This window comes from Hylobates moloch, unplaced genomic scaffold, assembly GCF_009828535.3.
Source record: "Hylobates moloch isolate HMO894 unplaced genomic scaffold, HMol_V3 SCAFFOLD_1, whole genome shotgun sequence".
Taxonomy (NCBI): Eukaryota; Metazoa; Chordata; class Mammalia; order Primates; family Hylobatidae; genus Hylobates; species Hylobates moloch.
In genome coordinates, this window is record NW_026652276.1 from 189,288,492 (window position 1) to 189,310,613 (window position 22,122).

Sequence of the window (22,122 nt, forward strand, 5' to 3'; positions counted from 1 at the left end):
TGATACTGAAAAAGAACGACATTTTAGAAAGCAAAGCTCCTTTCTTAAATAATTGCTGTAGTTATTGTGAATTAAAATGGAGAATAGCACTGGCTTGTTACTGTCCTTAACCTTAGGGTTTACACTGTTTGTTAAAGACTGCTTTGAATTTCCTTTTATCAAACTGGAAAGGTCACCATATTTGTCTCTAGGAAAAAAATCCTAATTTATTATGCCAAGAAAATAAGAAGAAAAACTACAGATACAAATGAAACAGCAGATAATTATCAGAATAAAATGAAAATAGAGAATGTGGTAAGTTGTGCTTTCAGTAAATAAATGAATAATATTGAAGGCTTAAATACAAAATAAAATACATAATTTAAAAAATATTTTTAACCATTGCCTATAACTCCCAAGTGAACATTTCTAGTTCTGAATCTTCCCCTTACCTCCACACTTACACTTCCAGCTGTCTGATGGATATTTCTATCTAGATGTCCCTTATATACTTCAAAGTCCTTCCCTTCCCAAGAATAAATCTGCTTCTCTCCTAAATTCCCCTTCTGGCATCATCATGTTCTCAGTCACCCACATCAGAAATCCAAGAATCCCAAGTCCCGACATTTTCCTACTTCCCATGCCCAATCAACCACCAAATCCAGCTCTTTCAAATTCCCCTTTCTTTCTCTATTCAATGCTGCTTCTAGCCAAATTCTAGTTCTCCTAGCTCTCCCCCATATAATTAAAAAATGCATCTTTCCTTCCTTCAATATTGCTCGAGTTCATTCTCTAGACTTCCTCCAGTGTAATACACATAAAATGCCAATGAATTCCAGCTGATAACACCTCAGTGCTTCAGTGCTTCCTGCTCACCTTCCTTTCACACATATGCCATAACTTCTTACTTTCTCACATGGATTTCACACCCCTATCCCACTGCTCCTACCTGCAATGCCCTTGTCCACCCCACCCTGCTCTTTACCTAACTCCTATTCCACTTTCAGGAGCCATTTTAGGGGACACCTCCTCTAGGAAGCCTGCTTTTACACACAGCCCTCTGGCCCCAGACTGCATTAGCTGCCTTTTCCATTCCTTAATGGGCCCTCAATATACTTTTATCATACAGAAGTCGGTCATATCTATTTATGTGCCTGTCTCTTGCATTTGGCAGATATTCCTTGAAGGCAAGGACTTATCACCTTTGCTTCTTGAGAGCCTAGCAATGTTTACTGAACTGAACTGAAAATAAATGAAACTATGGGGAAAAAATATATTGGTGAGTATGAGAGTATTTCTGAGGATTATAAATGTTTAGGAAAAGTAGAAATTGTTTTTCTTACTTATGCAAATAATACCTCATGGTTTACAAAGCGTTTTCATAAAAGTTATATCATTTGATCCTTAAAACAACCCAAGAAGGTAGGGTAAGGCAGATATTGAGGTTGATAGAGACCCTAAATACATAAGAAATTTATCCAAAAAGAGAAACATTGATTTTTAAAAGGGGTGTGTGTGTGTGTGTGTGTGTGTGTGTGTGTGCGTGTGTGTATGTTCAGACAGATCTTCATAAGATCAGAGTTCCAACTTCAAATAAAGTTCCTGTTCGGTCAAAATAGCCAATTGGTTTCCTCCATATTTACTAAAAAGTTTTCCCAAAAAAGAGAAACTATCAATTGTTTATAAAAAATTTTCAATAACCTGTTTCCCTCTTTTCACTACTTTCCAAGTAGATTTTGGAAGACAGACCAGTGAATTCAGTCTTCTAAAGACAAAGAGAGAACTAATTCACTCTCACCTTCAGAAGGTCCACTGGGCTAGACACCTCCCAAATGTTTTTCTGATTTCTGAAGCTATCCTTTTCTCAGGAGAATGCCAACAGCCAAGACTAGCTTTGGTCGAAGTCTTCAGCAAACAGGGGATAAAGAATGCTGAGGGAGAATGTCACAAAAATTCCTGAAAAGGAAAAAAAATAACACAGGACAATGTAAATTGTTTTGAGTTAATTCTATTAAGCTGAGATTTCATCCTACTATAGTACTAAAAGTTGACCAGGGAGACTTACTATATATCAAATTCCATGACTAATTTTAACCAAGCATTATTGTACTTAATGACATCAATGTCTAAGAAATTTTAAGCAACTTAATGGGAACAGGTAATAAAAATAGGTAACATAATTCCAATTACATTGCAGGGTAGGACAGAAGTCTGAATTACCCCTAAATAGCAGGAAACAACTGTGCACACAAATCAAAAAGAAAAAAAAGGCACTTGATCTTATTCTACTCTGATGCTTCATGGGAATACACCGTACTTTATAATCACATCAACAACAGGCCGTGGCGGGGAAGAATCTAATACAGACTGAAAAGAACAAACAATGAAGAACTAATATTTGATCAAGGTTGACAATGTCAGAGAGGAACTCAGCAATGCAATTATATTTTAGAGGTGGCTTTGAAGGCAGTAAGAAAATATGGCATCTGGAATAAACGGGTTACTGAACACACCATTATAAGAAAGAAAAAGCATAAGGTTAAGGTGGAACAGAATAAAACCTTAATTAAACAGAAGCCAACTAACAGGCGTGCTTGAATATTATGTTTATTACATATCTCACTTTCACGAGAAAGGGTAAAACCACAAAAGGAATGCTTCAAAAAGCTTCTTTTAAACCAGAACTTACGGTCAGTCTGTAGTAAGAAGAGCAGAAACCACGGGTTCTAGACCTGCCTCCACCACTAAGAGTATGACCTTGGGCTTGCTAAGTGCTTCTCAACCCTGCCTGTGCATTAGCACCACTGGGTAAGCTTTTAAAAAGTATCGATGGCTGGGCCACATCCAGACCAAATAAATCCCTGACCAATTAAATCAGAATCTCAGGTGGAATGGCACCCAAAGTGTCAATATTTTGCAAAAGAAAGTCAGGGAAGATATTCTTTGATGACCCCTCTAGCTCTAACATTCTGTCTTTTCTACACTTTTGGCACCTGACAACTCATGTGTTTTAAAATAGATAAAATTTAAATTGATAGTATCCAAAACTTTAAAACCCTATAAATAGTTCCCATGTTCAGGAGGCGGGAACTCAGAGTCAAGAGGTACAGCGACTTACACAAGGTCCAAGCAAAGCAGCAGCGTGAGAATGGGGTCAGGTCTTCCAGGGAGGAGAAAGCCAGATGGATCATGAGCTGGGGCCAGACACAACTCAGTTTCAGGCTGGGCCGGGTATGATCCAAAGACATGAGCCACACTGATGACTAGGAAGTGATGAGGCTCGTGGCTCTCTGGGCAGGGATGCATAACCACAGGGTTCCTGCTTTTTAAGGAACCAGGTCCAGTGGCTCACGCCTGTAATCCCAACACTTTGGGAGGCCGAGGTGGGCAGATCACCTGAGGTCAGGAATTCGAGACAAGCCTGGCCAACATGGTGAAACCCCGTCTCTACTAAAAAATACAAAAAGGCCTGTAATCCCAGCTACTGAGGAGGCTGAGGCATGAGAATCACTTGAACGCAGGAGGCAGAGGATTTAGTAAGCCGAGATGGCGCCACTGCACCAGCCTGGGTGACAGAGCAAGACTCCATCTCAAAAACAAAGGAACAATAGCAGGCAGGGCACAGTGGCTCACAACTGTAATCCCAGCACTTTAGAAGGCTGAGGCAAGTGGATCACTTGAGCCCAGGAGTTCCAGACTAGTCTGAGCAACATGAAGAAACTCTGTCTTTACAAAAAATACAAAAAAAAAAAAAAATCTGGGTGTAGTGGTGCGCACCTGTGGTCCCAGCTATTCCAGAGGCTGAGGTGAGAGGATGGTTTGAGGAGGCTGCAGTGAGCCAAGATCATGCCACTGCACTCCAGCCTGGGCAACAGAGGAAGACCCTGTCTCAAAAACAAAAACAATAGAAAATAGTAATCTTAGCAGCTAAACTATTGAGCACCTTCTATGAGCTAGACACTGTGCCAAGAAGTGCTTTTGTTCTCACAAGAACTCTCTGACCCAGGTACTATTATCATTGCCAATGTATCAATGAGGAAACTGAAGCCAAGAGAGATGAGTCTTGTCTCAAAAATGATGGACCTCGAACTTTAGAATTTTAACAAAGCTACTCTCTCTCCTGACCATGCGTTGCCTCAAAGAAATACAACTCCCTTGCAGGCTGGAGGCAAGGCTGCTCTGCCGTGATATCTACTTTATCTTTTGGATGCTGAGATTTAACTACACTGTTTTGGAGAAGTTCAGCTCAGGCAGCCATCAGAAGAGTCATCCCTGAAAACTGCCCTAAATAACTCAGTCCATCATGATATCTGAGTTTAAATGCCTAACTGAAATCTCTGGAACATCATTCATAATTCATGGGTAAACAATTTTCCTAACATTCTTACATTCATCTTCAGTCCTCTTAAGAGAAGTATCCATGTCGCAGTTTGCTGTCCCATTACATTTACATTAGGTAATTATTTCTTTTATTTGTACAGCATTGTTATTTACTATAATAGAATCTAATTTACAAATATGTCGCATATGAAATATGTTTTAAGAGGCTAATGCAAAAGCATTACTGTTTCTGACACCTTAGGCATATCCTAATAATACTGTGTCAGAATTATCTTCATAGCTCATTTTAATAATAGTGTGAAAAGATGGTTTTCATTAGACACATCTGGGAAGAAACAGAAGAGTGGTATTGAAAATAAAAACACAATTTTGGGAGACAGAAGAAGCCTGGAAGGTCACTAAATCCAACCATCTATCTGCCTATAGCCCATTCCATTTTTAGGAAATTCTATAGGGAGCTGAATCTCTCTTCCTGTAGCTTTTACTTATCGCTCACAATTCTGGCTGTTGGAGCCACACCCAGGTTCATATTCTAATGTTAACTTCCCCAACCACAGCCCACTGTTCAGAAAAACCCCAAGGATAAGCTATTGTTTCGGTAGAGGTGCTGCCTGGATCAGAAGTGAGCACCTCAGAGGCTCGTGGATGACCCAGGAGGTAGCTTTGTGCAGAGATAGGCTAGAACAAAGACAATAGTAAGACAAATTGATCAAACCAGCTCTCTCTGGGATTTAGGTGGATGTTGGGAGTCAGAGGAGAACCTACTAAATATGCAGAGATAGCAGAAAGACCATACGAGAGACCATGTGAAAGGGGTCAGTCCCTTGAGGTCATCTCAAACCGAACTTTCTACTTTAAAGATCCAAACAGGGCAGCTGGGCAGTAAGCCCCTCCTCCTTAGGGTGTCCTGAGTGAGTTGCTGTTTTCTATGGCCCAGAGTGCCCAAATTCATACAGACTAAGATTACAGCACTCCATTTACTGCTATTCTTACAGCTACGTTTCAGACTGACAGTTAATATTTCCCTAATCTTTTTGTAGGTCTTTTTGTTAGAAACAAGTGAAGGCTTTATTTTCACAACATCAATATTTCACCTTCTTAGATTGGGTCCATTATCCCAACCTGCTAAAAACTTTTGACTTCCCAATCTTGTCCTTATGAAATATTCATTATGCCATTATCTATGAGTTAGACAAGAACACTATCTAGCATAACATTAATGTTACTAATAAAAAATTTAAAAGCCAACAACAATACCAAATTGGACACAATTTTAGAGAGCAAACAGTAGTATAAAAATGTGAAAATCAAATTGTTAGTAAATAAAAATAAATTTATTTTAGTGTATGTCATTACTTAAAATTAATAGTTACCAATACTCTAAGTTGATTGCCAATTATCCTGAGAATATAATAAGCTACATAAATGGACATGACCAAGCAATTCATTTGCTGGATAAAGGTTTTAACATTTACTAGTTAGAAACTGCAGAACCCAGAAGAATGAGGTTTCGGCATCATTAGAGAAAATGAGGCCATAGTTGAGATAATTGGCAACATGAACTTTGTAGCTGAAGTAATTACCTGTGCAGTCGACCAAGAAGTTAAGTTTGAGAAACATATTGCAAAACCAGAGCCAACTTAGCTTCCACCTTCCCTGAGGCAATCATGGAAATTAGCAGAATCTGTCATTTTAGGTCATCGGTATTCCCTTGCCAAAGTGAAATTGTTCTCTGAAGAAGATCTCAACTGCTTTGTCTAATTTAGTTCTCAGCCTCACAGGATCTCTCCTTGTGGTAAAAAGTCTCACACCGAAGGGCTTTTTAAGTTCTCCTGGCTGCTTTTCTTAGTTTTTCTGACTCCACCATTACAGTCAGGTGCCACTTCTCAGGTGGTCAGTATGCCTGCCCAGAGCAATTTAACCCAGCCTCACTCCACTAATTGGATATGCCTGGTCCTCTCCAGGCTGACTCTGGGTAAAGTAAAAGTGAAGCGCCTCAGAGGGAGAGCCTGATGCACAAGCCTATTAAAAAAGCACATGAGTGAATGTGTGAATTTCACGTCATCTCTGATGACCGTTCAGAGGCCTTTCTGGCTTGCTTCCTTCTTCTCAGTTGTGCTGAACGGGTAAACTCTTCCTTCAACAACTGGTGTTGTAGACCCATTAGGTGCCACAGGAAATGCAAAGACTCTAAGACTTGGCAGCTCCTGCTCAAGAACAGAGATGGGAGATAATACCATTTTATGTTCTACGGCATTTTGAGGCTTATTTTTCATAGAGGTAATCTCATTTAATACTGAAAATGTGTTTTTCTAGCATTTTACAGATTTAAAAAATAAGTTTCAGTAAGGAACTTCTCAATGGCTCATCGTAGCTAGTAAGTGGCAAAACCAAGACTACAGGTATTTGGTAATTCTTAGTCCACAACCACTGACCCATAGGTTCATCCATTAGTTATGCAGGCAAAATGACCACATAGCAATATGTTGAGTGCTTACTCCATCCTAAATACTGTTGTAACTGGTTGGCATATATTTGATCCTCATGACAACTTAATGAGGTATGCAATTTCAATATCCCCATCTAATAGACGAGAAAACTGAGGCACAGAAAGAGGACTAATGGTCCAAGGTTGTACAGCTAGTTGGCGGCAGAACGTGATAAACACAATGAGAGCCATGCCACCCGAATGTGGAGGAAGTTGTTGGATTTGTTGCTAGGAAGAACGCTAAGCAAGTTTTGGAACGTTTTCTGGCATTTCCAGAACAGTGAGACTTTTCTTCTCTTGGAAATCTTGTGAGGAGACATTGGCATCAGAGATGAGAAAAAGATGGCAATTCCAAGAAAAGAAGGAAATGTGATTTTTTCCCCGTCCCCTCCGCTATGACTATGGATGTGTGAGTGACTTAGCAGCACAGAGAGCTAGCGGCATATGAATACCATCTGCTGCTTTAATACTTGCTATGTATATTTTCTGTCATTTCAAATTCTTTGGACAGATCACACTGGTTGAGCAAAGCAGAGAGAAGAGACTGTTGGCATTCATGACCTTACATTTGTGGTTTGTGATTTGACAGTGGGTACCCAGGAAGCTTATGAAGTGTAGTGATTTAGCAATATGCTGTAATACCAGTTTGCATCGTACAAACTCACTGGCTACTGGGCATTCACATCTCAGTGCAGCTTCTTTGTTCTGAACATGTTTTCAGGTATGAAAAAGGAAGGAGCCAGGAAGAAAGGAAGTGCTCCAGCATTCAGTGAGTAGTTTTCATGGCCCATACTTGGGACTCAGGGCTTTCAAACACCTCTTTGAATCCTCACAATAATCCCATAAGGTGGACATTGTTGCAACAATTTCATACGTGGACATATTAAGGCACAGAGAAGTCTAGTGACAGACCCCAAAGTCAGAGAGCTTGTCCATGTCAGAGATGGCATTTGAACCCAGGTCTTTCTGACCCTGTTGTGGCATGGCCTCTTCCACTTCTGCTCAAAGAATTAAGCAAACACACAAACAAAAACTTTGCAAAGAGGAGGGAAAGCCACTAGATGACATTACATTTTAGTCAAAGTTAGAAAAGCAGTATCTTTAGATATGTTTGACATGTGGAAAAAACACAGGACATCTAGTGGAAATTAGTTCCAGGAAAAAGCCAGCAGCCTCTACAAACCTTTTCGTATTTTTGAATTAAGAGGTACCTTAGGTCGGGTGTGGTGGCTCACGGCTGTAATCCCAGCACTCTGGAAGGCCAAGGTGGGAGGACTGCTCGGGCCCAGAAGTTCAAGACCAGCCTGGGCAACATAGTGAGAACGCCTCTACAATTTTTTTTTTTTTTTAATTTAAAGAGATACTTTACAGTCTAAGAAGCCAGTCCCCAAGGGACTGCTGGGCTCCCAGGAATTCAGAAGTGGAAGCAGAAATGCATCAAAGATAGGACTATTCCTGGCCTAGCACAGGGGTAAGGATGTGCCCATGGTAAATACTGTGAACAACAAATAAAGGGCTTAGGTGGTCCAAAGGAGACAAAGTACTTCTGGCTGGAATCAGGCAGTAAATAATGACCTCATTGACACACTAGCAGGAAAAAAAGGGAAGAAATAGAATGATAACTCTAGGGAAAAGAAGTGATTTTAGGCCAGAGGAGATTTGAGCGCATCTGTAGGCTGAGATGTAATAAGAACAGACAAAGAAAGCAAGTGAAGCTGCAAGTTGGCAAGAGTAAACAGAGCCAAGGCCCCATGTAAAGGGTTGGGAATAGGATATACAGGGATTAGGGAGTTTCTACTATACTTCAGCCACATTTTGTGCATATCATAAAAATTTAATCTACTTCAACATGGTAAGGGATACGGAGGCTCATTTCACGTCTCCTTCCATGTTGGAGAGAACACTCCTCGGATTGAAGCTTTTCTGAAATGGCCAAGAACTATTACAACAGCCCATATGCAGCAATCTGCTTATTTGCATATTGCCCAGTCTTCTTACTGGAAAACAGTTGGAGTCAGTCAAAATGAAATGAAATGCCAGCACACTTCAACAGTAATACAAATGACATGCAACCTTGAACTTGAGTTTAATACAATAAACAAAACAATTTGCTTTGATGACTCTGAAAAGCAACTGAACTTGTTCCAACTTGAGCAGGGGTTTGTTTATTTTGCTTAGCTCCAGTCATTTATTCAAATCACTCAAGAAACATTTAGTGAGAGCCTACTGGGTAATGCATACTAGTATGAAGCTAGAATGCTAATGATTTTTATATTCTTCCTTCATTTCTACTGGATTATTTTAGACAGGGTTTCATTTTTAGGTGGGGGAATTTCTGCAGCTGATGTTTAACAATATTTATTCTTTCTGATCAAAAAATTGTTTTCATTTTCCAAAATATAAAGAAAAATTTTTAAAAGAAATTTAAACATTTTCTTCCATGTTCATGTCCATGTTTTGGTGTATGTTTTCCAAGTCTTTTATTTTTCTTGTGTGTCTGTATTCACTTTTTTCAGAATAGAAGTGGTATCATTCAGCATACACTGGCTTATCAACCTGCTATTCTCACTTAACCATACACCATGAACATTTCCCCAACTCATTAAATATTCTATAAAATCATTTTTAGTGTCTGAATGATATTCTACCATATAAAGAAACCATATCTATTTAATCGCTGCCCTGATATTGGATATTAATGTTATTCCAATTGGCTGACTTTTTATATGATTTTTTAAAGGTGCGCTATTTTACTAGCACTGGCTGAAAAACCACCAGTAAGACTGTTATACGGAATCTGATATATGGAGCATTATTCAACTGTGAAGTTCCATTTCTCTCATCTAAGATTGTGATCAACTGAACCGAGAGTATTTCAGGCCAACTACCTGCTCAGAGCAGAGCCAGCCCAAATGCCTACTTATTTCTCACCTTCTCCCATCACAGCCCTGCCCTCACCATTTGCTGTAGATCTGTAGTTTGACAGTGAGTAGTCTGCCCGATTGGAAGGGAAGAACAGCCAGAAGTTATGTGCTTACCCAACTCATGATTTTAAGGCTCTATTGCAGTAGTTCTCAGCTCTGCTGGACTTGGGAATCACCTGAGCTGGTTTTAAAACCACAGGTGATATGTTTACTATCTTGATTGTGTTGATGGTTTCACAGGTGTATGTTAAAATTTATCAAATTGTCCATTTTAAATATGTGCAGTTTGTTGTATTTAATTATATCTCAATAAAGCTGTTAAAAAAGCAAAACTCCAGATGGCCAAAGCCCACAATTGAGATTCTGATTTAATTGGTCTTGGGTAGGACTCTCCAGGTGGTTGTAATGTGAAGCCAAGAACTATTAATCTAATATATAATGAATCTTTCCAAATTTAAATTGATGTGATTGATATAAAATTGATTAGGGAATATTTTTAAAGAAGTGATTTTATCATTTTCAACTACAAACAGTAACAGATTTGTTTTCTTTAAAAAAAAAACTGCCACCCAGCAAAGAAATTTAGAGACTTCCTTTAATGATTCATAATAATTCATAAATCCAACTTTTAATCGCCTATCGTGTACTAGGTACTATGCTAGGTAGCACATAGATTATATGCTTGTGTGGAACTGACACTTTTTAAGAGCCCAACATTCTCTTAAATTTAAACTAGATTAAATCCACAAACTAGTTAAATATTGATTTGTCTAGGAAAAACTAAATGGAGAAAATGTAAAAATGAACGTGTTGTGGCCCTATTTGGCGGTCACGGATTCTCTGTGAGTGCCATTCAAATCCAGGAGGTTTTGCTCTATTTGCCAAGCTGCTGAGCTGGGCACAGGCTTTTTAGCAAGAATGTGAGAAAAGCTGTCCCGGAAAATTGGAAGCTTCCTGCCAGAGGGCACCATCCTCCCCTCCTGACATATGAGGTTCTATGCCAGTGTCTTCACATACAGATACCAAGACAGCTTCATATCCACAATAAAATAGCCTCTTATTCGGGAAAATTGATATTTAATATTAGCTCACGTATGTCTTTAACTCCATTACTAATAAGAAACCTTGAACATAATTAGTGTTGGCTTTGAATGCAGTTTGGAACTGCACCCAGCTGGAAAGGGGCCATGGAGCATTGGGTTTCATTCCTCACCAAGCTGAGCACTCCCTGAAAGGGATTAGAAGAGAAAGAAATGGAGCCGGCCCTCATTCAGAAAGAAATGCCCTCCTTGGGTTCACTGGGATGACTGTAGAGGTGGAGCGGGTAGGAGAAGAACTGGGACTGTCACCCTCCTCAATTCCTTGTCTCCTCCTACCTCCACAAGGCACTGCAAAATGAAATTAGGTGAATGGAGCACTTGAGCTAGGGAATGAGGGGTGTGACATATTCAGGGAGCTGCTTGTGTGAGGGAAGGCACGAAACACCTGCCTAGAAAGAGAAGGTGGCTGTGGAGTCTCACACGGTCCCAGAGGAGTGAGATTCGCTTTGGTCAGAGGATGGAGGCTAGGCAGGAATTTGAGGTTAGGATCAATGCATGCAGAGCATTAAGAGAAATGTAAACTGCAAAAAGGTAGACCAGACTGCTGACCACTATCACTGCTTCAGCTAAAACAAAACAACATTGAGTGTTTTTTTCTAAATAGAAATGGATGACATATTTTATATCCTGCATAGGAAGGAAAGTAAAGCCATCTGGCAACTTCCAATAACCAGCTCAATGCATTGCACCTCCCACTCCTACGAACAGTCTGTGACAGCCACACTCATACTAAAATCTGAAGCTTCTGACACTTCCTTCCCAAACTTCCCCATCTGTTCTGACATCTCCTGTTGACCCCTCTCCAGAGCCTCTTTAGATCTCTCTCTGGGTCACTCTTCAATTCCATTTTCACCCCGGTGCCATCCCGTGCATCACCCCAGTCTCCAGCCACCAGGCCTGAGGACAGGTCACTTTTCCTTCATTCCGATGCCCAGCTCAGGGGTCCAAGACCCCATTTTGGGGGAGGAGGAGCATGATGGCTTCCCCCATGTTCTAATGGTTTCAACAGCATCTTATACATAACCTGTAATAGACCCTTATTTTAGTAGTGAAAAATTAAAATTTAGCAAAATTTCCCCTGGCAAAAAAATTTCACACCCATAGAAGCTGTGAACACAAGGTTATGTTTACCTTGTTAGATAAAATAATATGCATAGACTTTTGGAGGACACCCAGATTCTAACACTATCTATATCATAATTTGCAGTTCTCACTACTAACTTCTAAACAAAAATAATGTTTTGCTTTTTCTTTTTATATTATATCTTTCTTTTTAAAAGGTTGTATTTGAATGATTGATTTCCCACTAAATCAAGCCAAATATGTGTCTCACCTTTGACTTATTCCTGCCACCGCCTTGGGTTTGTTTTTAAATCATTATAAAAAGAAGAACCCTGAGCCATTAAAAACTATAGGCATCCCCAGCAAATAGTGCCTGACTTGAGAGACTCTCAAATCCATATTCTTAAGTTGTATTTTGGTACAACGGCTGCAACTCTGCGGACCTTGAATTTTCAAGTTAAAAAACTTCATTAAAGTACAGATAGAAAAATATAAGCCCATATTAAATAGCCCTTGATTAAATTTGGGTCTGTTTCCTTATAATTCTAGTCACTATGACTGTATTTCACCCAATTTCTTATTAAGAAAAGTCTCGTAATAGTGGTTGTAGTATGCATTGATACTCATCCCACAAACCTTTAAAACATTACAAGCCATTTCATAGAAAGACTAGGGGATAATTTTCTTGGAGAAAAGATGAAGGTGAAATGTGAGAGCGCTCCTTAAATTTGATGGGTTTCTGGGAGTACAGTGGTTGGCAGTCCTCACTGTCCATGAAACTCCCTGGGGCACTTTCGAAAACAGTTCTGATGCTTGGGTCCCAATCCCAGGGCTTTAATTGGTCTGAGGTAGGGACTGGGCCTTGATCAATTTTTAAAGCTCAATCTAATATGCGTTAGAGGTAAACCTTCCCTGAGGGTAGATTTTACTTCAATACAGTACTAAGAACTTTGTAAGGAGAACTGTCCAAGGACAAAACAGGTCACCTCGTGAGGGTCAAGTCCTTTGTCACAGCAAGTGTGGAAGGGCGGCCTGTATGACTGAGCCCCTATCAGGGATAGTGGAGGAAGTGGTCCAGCATTGGGTGGTTCAGACCCTTGAAACTGATTTTTTCTATACTAGCTCTACCTTGGGTCAGTATTTAAGGTAAAGCAAGCAAAGAAAAACACCCTGTTTGCTATGTCATCCTTGAAACGAAATAGTTTATATAACACCTTTCGTATTATCCCGATAAAACTTGTTAATTTGCACATAAAATCAGGTAGCACAAAATTTTGTTCCATTTTAAGTTTTATTCTGTTTTTTAAAAAAACTTTCCTTCTACAATGAATTGATTATATTCTAATTGTTGATACTTTTTCCAACTTTCCACTACTTCAGCCTATGAAAGGCCTTTTTTAATAAGTTGGCATTTATTTTTTCTTCAATTCATAAAAATAATTCCTCATCCCAAATGTTCTGTGAAATGTTATTAATATAGGACTACCTGTGGATTTCTCTCCAATTATCTTTTTTTTTTTTTTCTTAAGCACTAACATGAAAATTTCCTCTAACCTTTTCTGGGAGATACATTTTGGCTCTTATTTAAAGGACGATACCCTTAAGGTTTTTTCCCCTCAAATTTAAATGCATGAATACTTGCAGGAGCTAACAGAATAAAAAGGAAAAGGTCCCTGAATGTCTCTATTGTTAGGTTGGGATTTTTAAAGTTTTGCTTTTTGTTGTTTCTTTATAACTGGGATGATGTTAATACTATATGCTATTTTACAACTTATTTTTTAAATGTTACAACACGTGTTGAGATTGTTCCACATCAGTACACATGGGCCTAGATCTTTTTTATTTTTATAAAATAAAAATAAATACAATATAAAGTAAGTGAGTGCAACGGCACGATCTCAACTCACTGCAACCTCTGCCTCCTGGGTTCAAGCGATTCTCCTGCCTCAGCCTCTTGAGTAGCTGGGATTACAGGCGTGCGCCACCACGCCTGGCTAATTTTTTTGTATTTTTAGTAGAGGCGGGGTTTTACCATGTTGGTCAGGCTGGTCTCGAACTCCTGACCTCGTGATCTGCCTGCCTCAGCCTCCCAAAGTGCTGGGATTACAGGCATGAGCCACCACACCCGGCCAGGCCTAGATCTTTTAACAGCCACACAGTATGTATGTACCTTAGTTTCATAACCATTCCACTGTTGACAGTACACTGTTGACAGGTACTTAAGTTGATCCATTTTCTTTAAGGAAACAAAACTACAGTAAACAATCTTGTAAATGTGTTGACGTAAACACAGATCCCCCAAAATGGAATTTTTGGTTCAATGATTATTTACAATTTAAATTTTGATTAAAAATATCAAATTGACTTCCAAAAAGGCTATTATGATTTATACATTCATAAATGTATAAGAAAACTGTTTTTCCATCTTATTGCCAACACTATATACCATCAGTTTTCATTATTCCAATCTCAAAGGCGAAAAAAAACAACAACTGAGTCTTGCCAAAGTTTAGAGTATAAGCCAAAGCATGAGCAACTTTCTAGATTGTTGTTAAATTTTACAAAACAACAACAACAACAACAACAAAAAACGACGAAGCTAAATTATCACAGCAAATGTCTGAAATCTACACCCAAACCTGGTGTTTTGCTCAGATTCTAAGACTGTGTGAGATCTTTGCAGTAACTCCTTCCTCTTTTCCCCCTCATAATCACTTACTTTTTATTGTATTTTTAATGTTTTATTTTTATTGACAAATAAAATTGTATATATTTATAATGTACAACATTATGTTTTGAAATATATATGCATTGTGGCATGGCTAAATCAAGCTAATAAATATATGCATTACCTCACATGTTTATCATTTTTATGGTAAGAACACTTAAAACCCACTCTTAGCACTTTTCAAGAATACGATATGTTGTTAATAACTATAGTCATACTGTTTTATAATAGATCTCTTGAATTTATTCCTCCTAACTTGTTTTGTGTCCTTTGACCAACATCTCCCAAACCTCCCTCCCTTCCCACCACCCCAGCCCCTGGTAACCACCATTCTACTCTCTACTTCTATGAAATCAGCTTTTTAAAGATTCTACATGAAAGTAAGATCATGTGGTATTTGTCTTTCTGTGCCTGGCTTATTTCACTAAACATAATGTCCTCCAGGTTCATCCATGTTGTTGTGAATGACAGGATCTTATTCTTTTTATGGCTGTATAGTATTCTATTGTATATATAGACTGCATTTTCTTTATCCATTCATCCATAGATAAACACTTTGGTTGATCCATGTCTTGGCTATTGTGAATAGTGCTGCTATGAACACAGGAGTTCAGATATCTGAATATAGTGATTTCATTTCTTTTGGATATATGCCCAGTTGGATTGTTGGATCATATGGTAGTTCTATTTTTAATTTTCTGAGGAGCCACAATACTACTTTCCATAGTTGCTGTACTACTTTACATTCTCACCAACAGTGAACAAGTGTTCTCTTTTCTCCACATCCTTGCCAATACTTCATACCTTTCATCTTTTTGATAATAGTCATTCTAACAGGTGTGAGGTGATAGCTCACTGTGGTTTTAATTTACATTGCCCTGATGATTAGTATGTTGAGCACTTTTTCATATATCTGTTGCCCATTTGTGTGTCTTCTTCTGAAAAATGTCTATTCAGGTGCTTTGCCCATTTTTTTGCTTGGCTGTTTTCTTGTTATTGAGTTGTTTCAGTTCCTTACATATTTTGGATATTAACCATTTATCAAATGTATGGTTTGCCAATATTTTCTCCCATTCCAAATAATCCTTTCTTCTTTATAAATCCTTACCACTATAGCCTTTGAAAGACAACTCAAAACTCACCTCCTCCAGGAAGCCCTCCTTGATTAATTACCTTGATCTCACATATTTTTATTCTTCCTTTACTCTGATCCTTCAACACTTATATATTTAGTCTAAATTGGCTTTTAGGTTTCCCTTTGTGTCTTCCAATAATTCCAGTAAGAGAGGAATAAAGGGGGCAATTAACCAACAGACATCAATAAATATTTATTAAACATCTATTATATTTAGTTATCCAGCCAATAGAAATTCATTTGGTGCTGTATTGAGTCCAATTTTTCTGCTTTCCCAGGTTTGCCTGCCCCTCTCCACAATGTTCCTCTGGCTGCTTGCTCAGTGTAAAGTCCCTGCCACAGCCACCATCTTCTCTCCCAACACCATCAGCTGTCTCAGCCTCTCTGTAGCTGATGGCTCTGACTCAGCCTCTGTCATGTCCACACTGCAGCAGGAGCTATAGCCCTGCACCCTCATCCTGTGTAGCTGCTATTATAGAGACTCTGGCTTCTTGAACCACTTCTACATTCCAACGAAGCACCCTGCTTTGGGGTATAGGATCTGGCTTCCCCAGAGGCTGACCAGAGGGTCATGGTAACATAATCTAAAAACAGGAACTTAAAACTTAATGGGGAAACCTTGACCAGTAAGAGACAGGAGACAAGAAGGAGCTAAAAGATGAATTCCTTGCCATTCCTTCTTGTGACAGACTGTTGCAAGGTACAGTGATCCCAAAGACCTGTCTGCAAGACAGTGTGTGTCACAGAGCAACCAGCTGTGTTTCCTTGAGAAGCTTTGGACAGCTTGGCAAAGCACTGTTACATATTATATTTGCCTGGCTTCCCCTGTTCCCTCACTATTTTTGTCCTGGAATTCCATCTCCTCATAAAGCCTTCTCAAGTGAGCTCAGATTCTGTTTTCTAGGGAACCGAGGCTAAGACAATTATCTACAAAACTTCTCCACTCTACATTAGACTAGCCTTGAGAAAGGGTACAAAAGAGGTGTAAAAGAAACGAATTCCGTCCACGACAACCTCACAATCTAACTGGGGAAGCCAGACTCTACCCAGGTAACAATAAGTGAAAAAGACAAAGGAATGAATGAATGTAATCAGAGGACAAATTGTTCAGTGGTTTAGAAAATGGGAACCATTTGATACTACTCAGTGTACAGGGCCCAGAATAAATACAAAAAGTATTCACAGAGAAGAGGAAAACCATCAGATCTCACCCAGGGCAGACTGCTAAGGAAGAGGGGCTTAAAAAACGCTGGGAAGACAGAGAAGGGGGGAAGACTGCAGGGAGTTGTTCCCTGGAGAAGAGTCACCTTGGTGAAGCCAGCACAGCCACAACAGTGGGCATGGTAAGGAGAAGCAGGGAGAGCCTGAACGACAATGGGTTTCCCTGAACAGAGGGGCTTTCTGGGGAGCAGCAGGGAGAGCCCAGGGTTCATAGCAGAGGGCTGTGGAGGCAAGACAGAGGGGTTTGGAGGTGAAGGGCATTTGTTACTCCTCATATTACCACAGAAGAGATGAAAAAGAAAAAGAACACTCCATTTCTTAAGAGGCTGCAGTATAATATTCCCAGCTTCTCCCACACCCTCCATCACACCTGTGAGCCAACAGCACAAGGAGTTTGGGGGAAGAAATGAGGTCTTCTTGGCCCTGAGCCTTCTGGTCTCTCTTTCATATCTGCCATCTGGCAACGGGGGTACCTTTCCTCAGCAGGCCTGCCTGTGTGAGTAACAGCCTGCAGTAGGACCTCAAGGGTGACAATGTCTAATGGAGAAGAAGGCACCCGGAAGACCTGTGGCCACACGTCTAATCACTTCCCCAGTCAGCCTGAACTGTAATCAAGTTGGCACTGCTCCTTCAATCTGGTTTTTGTTTTTGTGTCGTCTTTCTCAAATGGCGCAAACTTGGGAGGGAGGACAGGAACATTATTTAATGACTTCCTAAAACATCAAAAGGGGGCTTAGATCTGATGCAATGAGAAATGGGCACAGTAGGAAAGAAGCATGATAAGAAGAGATAATAAATGGTTCCTGATTAAACGGTTGCCCTACATCCTAATTTCTACACATAAAAAGGAGAAGAAGGCCAGGCGCAGTGGCTCATGCCTGTATCCCAGCACTTTGGGAGGCCAAGGTGGATGATCACCTGAGGTCAGGAGTTTGAGACCAGCCTGGCCAACATGGGAAAACCCTGCCTCTACTAAAAATACAAAAACTTAGCCGGGCATGGTGGCAGGCACCTGTAATCCCAGCTACTCAGGAGGCTGAGGCAGGAGAGTCACTAGAACACAGGAGATGGAGGTTGCAGTGAGCTGAGATCACGCCATTGCGCTCCAGCCTGGGCAACAAGACAAAACTCCATCTCAAAAAACAAATAAACAAACAAAAAAAAAACAAAAAGGAGATGAGAGGGCTCCGTGGCTTCCACATGGTTGCTCTTATGTAGTTCTTTTTACCCTCCAGTGTTTTTCACAGTGGCCCTCTCTGGCTATATTTCTGTCATGAAGTTCCCTTTTCCTCTGAGAGATGCTGCAAACATTTCAGAAACATTTCACTTGCTTCTTCCAGTCCAGAAGAATGATTCTTCCATGACAGAACGGGGCCAGCTGCTGATGTGAGCCCATCCCTCCAGATCAGCATGACCAAGATATTCATCTTCATGGAGCAAGAATAAATACAGGAGATTTGAATGCTGCATTTGCTTTAAATAAAACTGCAGATGCAATTCCAGGAGTAGGATAGAGACAGCAGAAAAACAGCACATTTCTTTTATAGTATCATAGTGTCTATTTTAATCAGTGTATTACAGATGTTTTGAGACATTCTAGCAAAATTGACATGGTTGACAACGCTAGACAGAACTGCCTCACGGGGGAAAAGAGGAAAAGATTAAACCACAGGCGTGTGGCAAAGAAACCTGCTTTGTCAGAACTATGCTTTGTCATCACCGCTGAGATCAGAGAGCTGTTTCTATGGCAGCAGGCAACATGTTCTGGCCAGGAGACAATCACGTAGGGATTTTTAATTTCATTTGATGTCTAATTGCCTACTACTTTGGGAAAGAGACAAATAATAAAAAAAAAGTCTTCCTTAACTAGACAGACTAATACCCCCAAGGAAAAACTTGGGTTTTTATAGTATGCTTTTCAAGATTTGAATTTCATGTCTGGATAGTTGAAGGCATAGGACCTTCTCCAACAAGGCAGAATGAAACCAGTAAAAAGGAAAGGAAACTCAGATGAAATTTCTGTCACTGCAGAGCAGTTCACACATCCTGTTAATTACTATTGCCATTCATAATTAAGGGAGGTTCCTCATGGATCTTACTAGCCCTGCTATCAAACAGCACCTACTCTTGCAAACCATTGGAAGAGGTTGTGCTATTTATGACAGGTCCCTCCCATTTCAGGTCCATGCTGTTCATTTCCCTGAGCAATTAATGGACATTACAAACACATATTCTCCAGAGAAATTCCTAGTTTGGGAACATCACTTTTCAGATGTTGCTACTGTTGTCACTGACCATTTATTTCAATGTTTCCCATCTTTCCTTAAAGAGTTAAGTGATTGAATGTCTCATGATTCTCTGCTTTTGCAACACAACACGCTTCCCTCAATTTGATCAAATAATACTGGTGCTTCTAAGGATCCTTTAAGCTAATAGCCAACAGTAGCCTATTATAATTGCTATGGAGATGTCTTAGTTTGTTCGACGCTGTTATAACAGAAAACCTGAGACTGGGTAACTTATAAGGACAGAAATTTATTGGCTCACAATTCTGGAGTCTGAGAAGTCCAGTACCAAGGTGCTGGCATCTGGTGACGACCTTCTAGTTGCATCATCCGATGGCAAAAGGCAGAAGGACAAGAGAGAGCAAGAGAGAGACAGGGAAGGGGGCCAAACTCATCCTTTTATAATAACAACAATCCTACCTATAAGGGTGGAACCCTCATGGCCTAATTATCTCTCAACAGTCCCACTTCTTCACACTGTTACAAAGGCAATTAAATTTCAACATCAGTTTTGGAGGGGACAAACATCCTAACCCTAGTGAAAGAAAACAAATAATTTTCTGGTAACTGAGGTAAATATTCTAGCAATTTGATTGGGAGTTCATGTCATAATGAGCTATAATTTTTTCTTTTTAATTCAGATGTCAAGAACTCAACTTCTAAATCTGTGGACGCTGGACAGATGGCTCTTCCTTTTCTTTTCTTTTTTCCGCTCTTCTCTTTTTCACTCTCTTTCTTTCTTTTTTCTTTTGCAAGGTACAGAGGTGACACTGGTGTTAATACCTGGTTAAATACCACTCACGGACAGTCACTCATCGCCCAGCTTTCCAATACTATGGCAGCCCTTAAGCGGCAGTGAATTAACAATTTGTACACAAAGTGGGCAACAATTCTCAATATCACAAACCAAACTGCAATCTTTTAGCCTTTTAGCACTGAAAGTTGCTATCACTAACACTGAGCCAATGGGATGAACCCTGACTTCAGCAGAAGAATAAAAGCATGGAGCTCTGGAAGCCCCTCTGCTCTTACATCATGCCCACAGAAGCAACACCTGTGACACGCAGACCAAGAATGACTTCTAGGTGATCAGCAGTGTGGTCACCCAATTCCTTGAGTCATGGCTACCACAGATCTGCATTTCTGTGGTCTTCCCCACAGTTCAAGGCCAGTGCAAAAGGACTTGCCGACTTGTACTTCTGGAGATTCTCTCCAGAAATTGGTATAGATTCTCTCACCAAACAAAAGATTTCTGTGCTTCTATGAAGCACACACTATCCAAGCATCTTTTGAGAAGAAAGACAAGCCCACTCACAGAATAACATGCAGAAGGGCATCTCCAGGGACACCAATCACGGCTAGGATCTTAGGACAAATGTTTTCCTGAAGAGCATAATAATAGATGGGACAAGCGATGACATTCTGACTTGAAGTGGTCAGCACCACAGCCTGCCTGTGAAAGCAGCATCGGCCTGACCACACACTGGCTGGGAAGGGAGAGGTTTTTTATCTGGTATACATATTATACACACACACACACACACACACACACACACACACACACACACACACATGCACTGAAAGTTGCTATCACTAAGTACATATATATTCACCCATGTATGAACAATTATTGAGCGCTTAAGCACTTAGAAAATACATCACCATCCTCATTTTCAAGTTATAATGAAGGCCCATACTTAACATGATTGATTAAAACGGTTCAATATAATTTCAACATTTTAATACAACTGTGTAGATTTTTTCCTGGCTTATTTTACAGCATAAACATTTATTTGACCATCAGCGTATAGGCTTTTGAATATGACACAAGTAACAAGTCTAATAATATCATGCCACGCAAATATTCTGGGAAAAAAATCTGCTCAAAATTTGAAAAATCAAGTTTTTCAGGAGTGACTCTTCCCTACCCATAACTTCCAAAAATATCCCCTAGTCCTTCTGATATTGAGAGGCACTAATAGGATATATGTATACTTAACTAGTTTCACACACACACACACACACACACACACACACACACACAAATCACCCTATGTCCGCTCTGGTTAGGGCTTATCATATGTATTTCCTTTCATCACCATCTGATTCATTGCTTCATCTTTTCTTCAAGTGAAAGGAGTGCCCTCATCCCCATAACTGTTCTTAGAAGATAACATTAGTCATTGTATTCCTACAATATGCTTCTCATCTGGCAGTTAATTTCCCCAGAGGGTACTGCGGACATTTTATTTTCAGATAATCTCCAATTAGCTTCCTCTCTTCGTTACCCTGACCAGCTCACTTTCATAATTTTCTCCTATACATCCTCCTCCTCTTAATATATTTCTTACATCGCAGGGAAGAATATTATTTATATTGCTTTTCATTTACCTCACTTCTTTCCTGTTTACCTACTTGCTACAGATTTTGCATTTTAATATCCAAAACCCAACATAAAATAAAGCTACATGTTTCATCAAATGTTGCTCTTCCCATCTGAGCTCACTTTGCATTCAGTCCTTTTCTTTATGAGTTTGGCAGTATATGTTGAGTATGTACTCACAAACAGGCATGCTTAAGACATACGAGAGTGGGAGCTCACCTAGGTGCTCTCATTTCAAAGGCACTTCTTTTCTCTCAGAAAGTTACATGTCTCCACTTTCATGTCCACACCCAAAATTCCTTTATCCAAGATAAAAACTTTTAATGTCAAAACTAGAGATACAGTTTAAAGCAGAACAGGTAAATAAATAACTTAAATTTTCACTAGTGGATTAAAGTTGGATCCTTTCTTGAGAACAGGTTTTGATGTCAGGGTGAGGGTGTCCAGTAGCCATTAAGTCTCTCCAGGTGCACCTG

The 22,122-nt window shown here is 39.8% G+C and overlaps 1 protein-coding gene across 30 annotated transcripts in view; it reads right to left on the bottom strand.

The window, feature by feature from the left end:
• The window catches only part of NRCAM (neuronal cell adhesion molecule), a 311,540-nt gene that overhangs the window by 251,338 nt on the left and 38,080 nt on the right, over positions 1 to 22,122 (bottom strand). For 27 of the 30 annotated variants that reach the window (XM_032761443.2, XM_032761416.2, XM_032761412.2 and 24 more), the window contains exon 2: positions 1,778 to 1,935. The exons of 2 other annotated variants lie outside the window; for them this stretch is intronic. The gene's annotated coding sequence lies outside the window, so the exon portion shown is untranslated. Of the gene's footprint in view, positions 1 to 1,777; positions 1,936 to 21,865; positions 22,078 to 22,122 lie in introns of those variants that run through there. One more of the 30 variants, XM_058425932.1, reaches the window with a different exon arrangement.